The sequence below is a fragment of the Alexandromys fortis genome, unplaced genomic scaffold (assembly GCF_014885135.2).
Source record: "Alexandromys fortis isolate MF-2015 unplaced genomic scaffold, M_Fortis_MF-2015_v1.1 scaffold_18, whole genome shotgun sequence".
Classification (NCBI taxonomy): domain Eukaryota; kingdom Metazoa; phylum Chordata; class Mammalia; order Rodentia; family Cricetidae; genus Alexandromys; species Alexandromys fortis.
The window spans coordinates 16,754,321-16,762,914 of record NW_026067897.1 but is presented as its reverse complement, the minus strand read 5'-3'; the positions used below and the strand labels follow the sequence as shown (position 1 = coordinate 16,762,914).

The 8,594-nt window shown below is 48.6% G+C and overlaps 1 long non-coding RNA gene across 1 annotated transcript in view; it reads left to right on the top strand.

Moving 5' to 3' along the window:
• LOC126515877 (uncharacterized) overlaps positions 1-6,687 on the top strand; it is a 49,064-nt gene extending 42,377 nt beyond the window's left edge. The window contains exon 3 of the long non-coding RNA XR_007595943.1: positions 5,107-6,687. This is a non-coding gene — a long non-coding RNA (uncharacterized lncRNA). The remainder of the gene's footprint in view (positions 1-5,106) is intronic.
• Positions 6,688-8,594: the final 1,907 nt, after the last annotated feature.

Here is an 8,594-nt window from a genome sequence, read left to right as displayed (position 1 = left end):
TTTTTTTTATTGGATTATGTGATCCATTGGTGTCCAATTTCTTGAGTTCTTTGTATATTTTGGAGATCAGACCTCTGTCTGATATGGGGTTAGTGAAGATCTTTTCCCATTCTGTAGGCTGTCGGAAAAACAAAGTATTGAACATCCAAGGTGGGTCAGGTGCCACTTGGACTAGATGTCATCATACATTCAGGGGAAGGAGAAGCTAAGGATACCTTTGGGTGGCTCAAAGATGGCTTTTCCCTCCTGATTTGATGACTGCCGGAAGGGTAAGGAAACAGTGCCCACATCCCAGAGTGTGGGCTCTGCCCCTTTCCCTTTAAAATCCGCTTTCCTTTTCCGCTTTCGGATCTCCTCATCTTTTAGGGGCACCCTATGCTAAATCCATTGCGTATGGTGGGTGTGTCCTCTGTAGATGGTGGGCATAGCTGAGCTGAAGCCCACAGACACTGAGGAGTGGAAGGTGACCGAAGCTCGTCCATCCGTTTGGGAGCGGATGTGAAATTGTTTCTAGTGTCTGTCTGGATTGCATAGGTCTTATGTGGATCCATGCCCCAGATGTTGGGCACCATTTTGTAGACACTGGCTGCTCATTTGTTTCCTAGATGCCTAGATCCAAATAATCACAGAGATATTTTATTAATTACAGCACTGCTTGGCCAGTAGCTCATGCATATTTCTACCTAGCTCTTCTGTATTAAATTTATCCATTTCTATTAACCTGTTTAGGCCAAGGTGGTGGTATCAACGTTCTGGCTTTCTCCTTCAGCAGTTACATGGTGTCTCCTTGACCTCATCTGCTCTCTATATATATCTCTGTTCGGATTTCCTGCCTTTATTTATTCTGCTAAGCCATTGGCCCAAATAGCTTTATTTATCAACCAATAAAAGCAACACACATACAGAAGGACATCCCACATCACTGGTGCTTGCTATAATCCCAACAAGTAGAGGTAGAGGCAGAAGTATAAAGTGTTCAGGGACATCCTCGGCTACATAGTGAGTTGGCAGTTAGCCTGAACTGTATGAGACTCTGCTTCAAAAAAAAAAAAAAAAAAGATAGAAAAATCTTGGAGGAAAAGTATTTATTGTGTAAAAATTCTAACACATTCAAAACTAGGAACAAAACCATCTACCATATGCATCAACACACAAATTTATCTTCTCCATCCCATAATGGTCACCTCATCTTTATGCCATGATCTTTACACATATTGGGTTATTTTAAATCAAGTCCCACACATTGCTCTTTTTTAATCCCTTATAATTCTACAATTGGTTAACTTTTAGCTCTTTCTAAACATAAAAACCCAATATAGAACCAGAACATGGTCACATCATAAACCAAAGGGTGAAGAAAGTAGGAGCTTCTGGCTCCCGGAAGACATATGTACCTAGAAGAGCCTGGATGGCCAGTTGACAGCATGGAAGAGAAAACTTAGATATCAGACTCCTATCCTCAGTGCTGAGGCTTTGCACTTTCTGCCTTTCCACCAACCCACCCACCCATCCACCCTCACACACACACACACACATATATACATACTTCCAGCTATCCATTCCTCCATCAATGCATCCATTTGTCCATCCATAATCTATTCTTATCCACTCACCTATCTCTCCACTCACTCATCAATTCGTCTACATATCTACCCCCCCACATCCACCACCCACCTTTCTACTCATTTATGCACCCACGCATCTACCGTCTATCATGATCCATCTATCCACTCATTCACTCATCCATCATCCACTCACCCATCTCCATTCATCCATCTGCTCATCCCTCCCTCCATTCATCCAGCCAATGACTCATCCATTCCATCTAAATAAATAGTCACCCATCTACCCTATCCACCCATCCATTCATCTATTGATCATCCGTCTATCATTCTTATTCCTTGTGCATGCACCAGTCATCACTTGGAGTCTATGACCCAGGAACTGAGCCACGTACTGGAGACACTAAGGCTGAACGATATTCAGTCTTAGTCACCAGGGTGATTCGGGCCAGTGCGGAGATGATCAGGGAAGCCGAAGATGCTAGTGCAGGGCTTCCTGACTTGCTGAAAAGTTCACAGTTACGAACTCAAAAAAGGAGTTCACTGTGTGGGTCCTGAAATGTCTACTTCAAAATCCACAGGAATCAGCCAGGCATGATGAAGAAGGTGAGGGGTGGGCATAGCTAGAAGGTACTGGGAGTAGAGGAACTGCAGGTGCAAAGCCTAGAAACTGGGGAGAGGGGAGCCCGTGGGAGGAGCAGCGAGCGTTTCTGGATGGCTAAGGCAGAAGGATGCCTTTTGACCTTGGAGGCCCCTGGGCACTGTTATTTTCCAAGGCTCCACGCCCACGTTCTATCAGACACATTAAAATTCACCCACTTTGCATATTAAATGACTTATATATAACTACCTAACAGGGAGGCCAGTTGCGAAGACAGTTGACATAATGTTACCTTTTGTAGACATTTAATTATACACTCGTCAATTTCAACTTGGCAGCCTTTTTATTTTAAACTTTTTGGGAAGTGTGGGCGCACACGGAGCAGCTGGGGAACGAATCTGGCGGCTGTGCTTGGAACACCTAGCTGATAGTAGTGAAGAGTGAGTCCTAGGAGGAAGCCAGCCCCCACACAGCACCAGCCTTTTCAGTGCCTTCGCATAGGGCTCTGAGTGTCTAGCAGACAGACGAGCATGAGAAACTGTAAGGGTTTTAAATAGAGGCTGGGGCGAGCCTCTCAGGAGAAGTCTAGAAGCAGGAGGGTGGGGAGGGGGCCTGCCTAGGACTTCAGCTGCAAAGTTAGGAAGGGTCCAGGAGGTCTACGTTTGTAGGCCTGGCCTGAGTCAGTTCCCAGAGCACAGGACGATCCTGCGCAGTTGGTGGCCTCCTTCCTCCAGAGGGCGTCACAGGACAGCTTTTCCCAAGGGAAGGCAGCCTATGCGGCTGCCGTAAAGGCATGCTTTGGCTGGTTGGTTACAATCACTGAGCTGGGCAGGAAGTTGGCTTTTCTGGATCTCCCCGGGAAGAGGAAGCCTGGAAGGAACCTGGCTAGGGAAGAAGGAGCCTGGCCTTCCAGACTACCTGAGACCAAGATCCAGAGAAGGAGGTAACAAACAAATGAACACCTCCAAGACTTACAGAAAACGCAGGGGCTTCCAACCTCCTTGTACAAGCGGGGAGCTAGCCTGATCCCCTCATCTTACTAAAGAGGAAGCCGACCAAGGAGTAAGGCAGCTTGTCTGGGGGCTCCAGAGCCTGTTGGAGGCAAGCCAGGACCAGAGGCTAGCCCTGTCCTGGCACTCACCCCTCCTTAATAACATACGTGGCTCTGTCACGTTGTGGTGCTCAGAGACATGGCAGATAATATCAAGTGCCAGGCACCTGCCACACACCAGGCTCCGTGCTGAGCACTTTATTCTTCCTATTGACTTTCATTCCCGTGACATCCCCGGAGGCTGGGTGATATCAGCCCGTTTCTTCTCCCCTCCCCCCACCCCAAGAAAACAGATCCACTGGAGGCAGAGGCTATGCTCAGTTTAAAGTCACTCAGAGGTGCTTCACGGCCAGGCCCGTTCAAAGGGTCTCCCTGACCCAGCCCCAGGGCTCAGTTTTAATTCTGAGGAGGAGATAATAATGCCAGATTATTTTCTAAGAACAGGTCAGTTTTGTCCAGTGAAGTCACTTTTTAGTGCCGGTGAATGGATTCCCATACTATTTGTGTTTTCAATAGGGATGCTTTCTGTCGTTGATCTGCAGCCAAGAAATTAAATTAACCAGGACACCTTTAGCCCCGAGCACTCTGGCTGCGTGGTTCATGGAGATCTGACAATGCCAGCTATGCGATTTAGGAGCAGAATAAATTGCCCTTAGGAGGGACCTAAATCTTCAAACAAAATCCCTAATCCTTGCGTTTGGGCAGGAAGGGCCCTTAGAGAGCGACTTTTAGGGGACCTTGGGCCTCGGAGAGAGACAGTTACTCTCCAGTCTCACAGAACAGACAGAACTCAGACAAGAAGCATTTCTAGGCATGGCGGAAGCCGTTCGTTCACTCCAAAGTTCGGTTGGAAGCTGGCAAAATGGAAGGCAGTTAGCGTGAGGCGCGTGTCCTCTCTGCTTTCCACAACCCAGAAGCTCAGTGTGGGACCATCAGTAAGATCTCCTGCTCGAGGCCTAGGACGGAGGCAAAGAAGCAGTCCCTCCTGGGAGGAGCCTTTCAGGACCCACTCAGCAATAATTCCCGTGGGGACCAAGGGCAACTTAGCCAATGAGAAATTTAAGGTCTTGCTTTCAGGGGGCTTATGTTCTAAGGTTGGGGTGAGAGAGGACAGACAGCCCATGGAACACAAAGAGAATGCCACCTGCCATGAAGACCTTCACTGGGAGGGGTCTGAGGAAAGAGGGAAGGAGCTGGGCGTGTGAGATTTGTGATTTGAGTTAGTAAGGAGGAAGGAACCTCTGCAGAAAGAAAGGCAGTCCTGACCAGCAAGTTTAAAGGCCCTGGGGTGGGGAACAAGGTTTTTGGAAGAACCAAGAAGTACTTTAAGGCTTTCTGTAGAAATAAGGTGCCGTTTTAAACGTTCAACGTGTCCACTGTGAAAAGGAAAAAAGAAAAGAGTAAGGTTAACTTATGTTTTATTAACAGAAAACAAACAATGAAGAAAATTGAGCGCCACTGAATATGTCTGTAATCCCTCCCTTGTATTGGGGAAGCTGAGACAGGATGGGAAGTTATAAGTCAATCTGGGCCATATAATAAAACCTACATCTTAATATACAATAAGAAAAAGAACCGGGGACGTAGCCTAGTGAAAGAGAGCTTGCCTAGCACGTGTGAGCACTGAGTTCCATAAACCCGGTACCATGGGGGAAAAAAAATCACCCTTCTCTATCTTCAAAATATGGTGTGTATTAGAAGCACGCGTGAAGCACTCATTAACCACGGATGCCTACTGGGTAGGAATAGGAGCCCAGCGTGGGTGATGATTGGCAGGGATTGGAAGGAAGGGTTCTAGATTTGGAGCCTCCAAATCCCAGTCAGCCTGAGGGTCGAAGAAGACAGGGATGCCACACTCTGCCTTCCTCAGCGGCCTCCTGATCTCTTCCCAGGATCTGTTCTGAGGAAGCCCGCTTGTGCACACGTGGGAAAGCTGCTTGCTGGCCCCGGGCCTGGAACCACCTTCCGCGCCCACTCGGCCTGGTCTCATTCCAGAAGCCGCGTCCGCCCAGGTGAGGCGAGGCCTCTCTTCCAGCCGCTCAGCCCCGCCCCTTGGGCACGGTTTTGGTTTTCGGGTGCAGACAGGTCTGCATTCCACTGAAGAGGCCTGCTTGGCCCATCAAAGCCGGCGACAGAGCCACATCACAGAAACCCACGATGCCAGCCTGCAGTTCCAACGATCTCCACGAGGGGCGCCAGCAGGACTGGCCATGCCGGCTGCTACCCAATTCAGGGGGCCTCTAGGAACCTTCTGGAGCCCTGGGGCTCTGCTGCCACCACCAAGGTTCTTTCGCCTTCACTCAATCCAGCTGTGCTGTGCTATCAGCGGTCGCCTGGATTTCTAAAATTTTCTTAAGCACCTGATAAGATGATGGGGGAGGCTACCAGCTGCGAGCCAGACTCCGGAAGGAGAGGCTTTGGGAGCCCTTGTGCTTGGGGTGATGAGTGGTGGAGGCGACGGTGAATCCAAAGTCTGTACATTCCGAGACTGGAGCCAGGAACAAAAAAGATTCCACTGTTCGGATGTTTTCGCCCCTGAGGCTGAAATAACAGCGGAGGCCTGACTGCCCACGTGGTGTCTGTGGCCAGAATAGGACCCACATAATAATGGCTTAGATCAGGGAAGGGCCTTTCCCATTCCGTGATGCAATATTGTCATGACAGCAACAACAAGGCTCCGCCAGCTGAAGTAGGTACATCATGGCGCCTTGCCTCTGCCCTGCCCACACCTCTGTGCCTTCCAGTAGCATTCCCTGGACGTGTGTGGAGTTGCAGGACTCCAGGGAAGTGCCAGGCTCCAGAGAGACCTGCCCTGGGCTCATCCCCGAGGGACTGCTGGGCTGAGCTGGTTCACTCTTCCTGAGCCACCATTCAGCAAACAGAGAGCTATGTGGGTGGGCTATCTCGTAGAGACACGATTGTGCCCATTCCTCTATAACTGTCCCTGAGTTGTGACCACACTTTTGCAAGAAGTTTACCTTAAACAGCCCTAACAAAATGGCACAGGCTAGTTAACCAAGGAACACAGGATGTGATAGACAGGAACCCACAAAGGGATTCTGTGAGCCAGCTCAGATTGATTTTGTGAGGTACATAATCATGGATTTTGGGGAAAGAGGAGTCCAGAGCTGTAAGACTAGATACAGACAACTGGACACATCTGGATACAGACAACTGGAAAGACTCCAGTCAATAGGAGGATGGGAAACATCCTTCTCGGCACAGGTGAGTTGGAACCAAGAGTGCCAGGATTTCAAGACCATCCTCAGCTTATATCAAGTCAAAGGCTAGCATGGCTATGGGAGCCCCTCTCTCAGCCAACAGGGTAGGCAGAGTCCATACCTAGTAAGCCTGAGGCCCTAGGTTCAATTCCCGGCACAGAAGGAAGAACGGAAGGAAAGAAGGGAGGAAGGGAAGAATTCAAAAACAGGCTTAGGAACAGCAAACGAAGGTAGATTTCAAATATACAAATTGAAGGAGGTAGTCTGGGAGCGGCTTGAGAAAAGGGCAGACTGGGCAAGTGGATGGGGGAAGAGATGAGCCGCCTCTTGCCAAGTGTTTTTGTACCTCTTGTGGATGACAGACTCTGCAAAAAAGCACACTCACAAGGGTGCTTGGTTCCTGTAGCAACCCTCGAAGGCAGGGGCAGCTCTAAATTCACAGTCTCTGGTATTCCACGTTCCAGAAAGCTCTGGGAAAATGAAAGCCCTTTTGTGACTTGCTTTGGTGATAAGGGCTGGTCTGGAGAAACATGAGTTTGTTTTTATCTTAACTGGTATGAATATTCATGTTCAGTGCAAAGAATTAGGGCGCTGCCCCAGACTTCAGTGGAGATGCCCTAGTATACATTCTATGTGTGCCTCTTGCCTTTCAGAAACCGGAAGCCTGAGTTCTGGGATGCACCTGGATGGGCGAGCTTTAAGGAAGACACTGCAGACTCACGCTGCTATGCTTATTTTAAAGGAGGAAGCTCGGATCCGAGGAGAGAAATAGGGCATACTGTGCCCCGGGGTGGGGGTGGGGGAACCAGGCTGTAGACGGAAGACTCGGGCCCTGATAGGGTTCCAAACAAGGTGATGAGTCCATAGGGCCCAACACAGGCTGAGCCTGAAGAGTAACCTGATGGCCTGGTGGCTAGCAGGCTGCATGGGTTGTTTTTAATCCGCAAATACAAAGTGAAGGAAAACATGCCCAGAGCCAGAAGGCAAAGTGACTTCTGTACTCCCACAAGATGTGGGTACCTCCAGAGAGCCGGCATCTGGGCTCTCGGCAGTAACAGAGGTTTCAACACAGTGACTCTGTGGTCTGCAGCCCAAGTCCCACAGCTCACTAGCAGTTTGCTTTGATTCCTTGCTTGTTCCTTCTGCAATGTAGAGATGATATCATTTTCTAGATACGGGGTGCTGGAAGGCAGTTAGTATAGGGCATGGATCCTAGCGAGCATGATATCAGTGTTTGTGGTGACTATCACACTAAGCCCCCCGATTCATGGGGTCACAATACATTTCCCTCAGCGATGCTTGAAATAGCCATAACACAGAACTTTACATCCAGGAGTCTCAGAGGTATCATGTATGTCTCTTGGAGGGGTCCATGACTCAGTAGGAATACAATGGCTATACTTGAATTGTTTGATTTTCTTTCAAGTAAATTTGAATTGCTTTCAAGTAATTTGTCATTGTTTCTGCCTACTCAAACAGGCATAAAGATCACCAGCATCACTGCTTTCTGGCTTTGGATACCAGGTGATCAGTGGTCCACCATGCCTTCTCCCCACAGTAAACTGTCTTCTGAGCATGAGCCCAAACCAATCCTTCCTTCCACAGAACACAGAAGGAATCATAAAACCAGCATAGAACGAGCCTACCCAATATTCTGTATGTAAGAATGTTAGGATAGTTTGTTCTTTTACATAGATTTGGCTATAATTAAAAATGAAAATCGGGTCTGAGACATAGCTCAGTGAGTAGAGGGCTGCTTGCCTAGCATTCTCTAGGCCCTGGGTTTAATCACTAGCATGGATTAAAACCGGCAGTAGCAGTGTAAAAGCCAAGTAGTGCCAGCGTTCAGAGAGTGGATGCCGGAGGGTCAGGAGTTCAAGACAGCCTCAGCTCTAAGGTGAGTTCAAGGCCAGTCTGGAATGATGGAGACCTGTCAGAGAGAGGGTGAGGAGAAACGATATATTAAGGAACTGAGTGCCAAATCTTACGGATGCAATGCTTGCGATTTCGCAGGCTTTCTGGTCATTTGGAAGTTAGCAGGCGGGAGGGACCCATGGAATTTTGGGAAAGCGGTGAAGCAAAGTTCCGAAGTAAATACCCATGATGCCTTGCCTGCCTACAGCCTGAACAAACCTCAAGGGTAGTACTTACAGGGATCT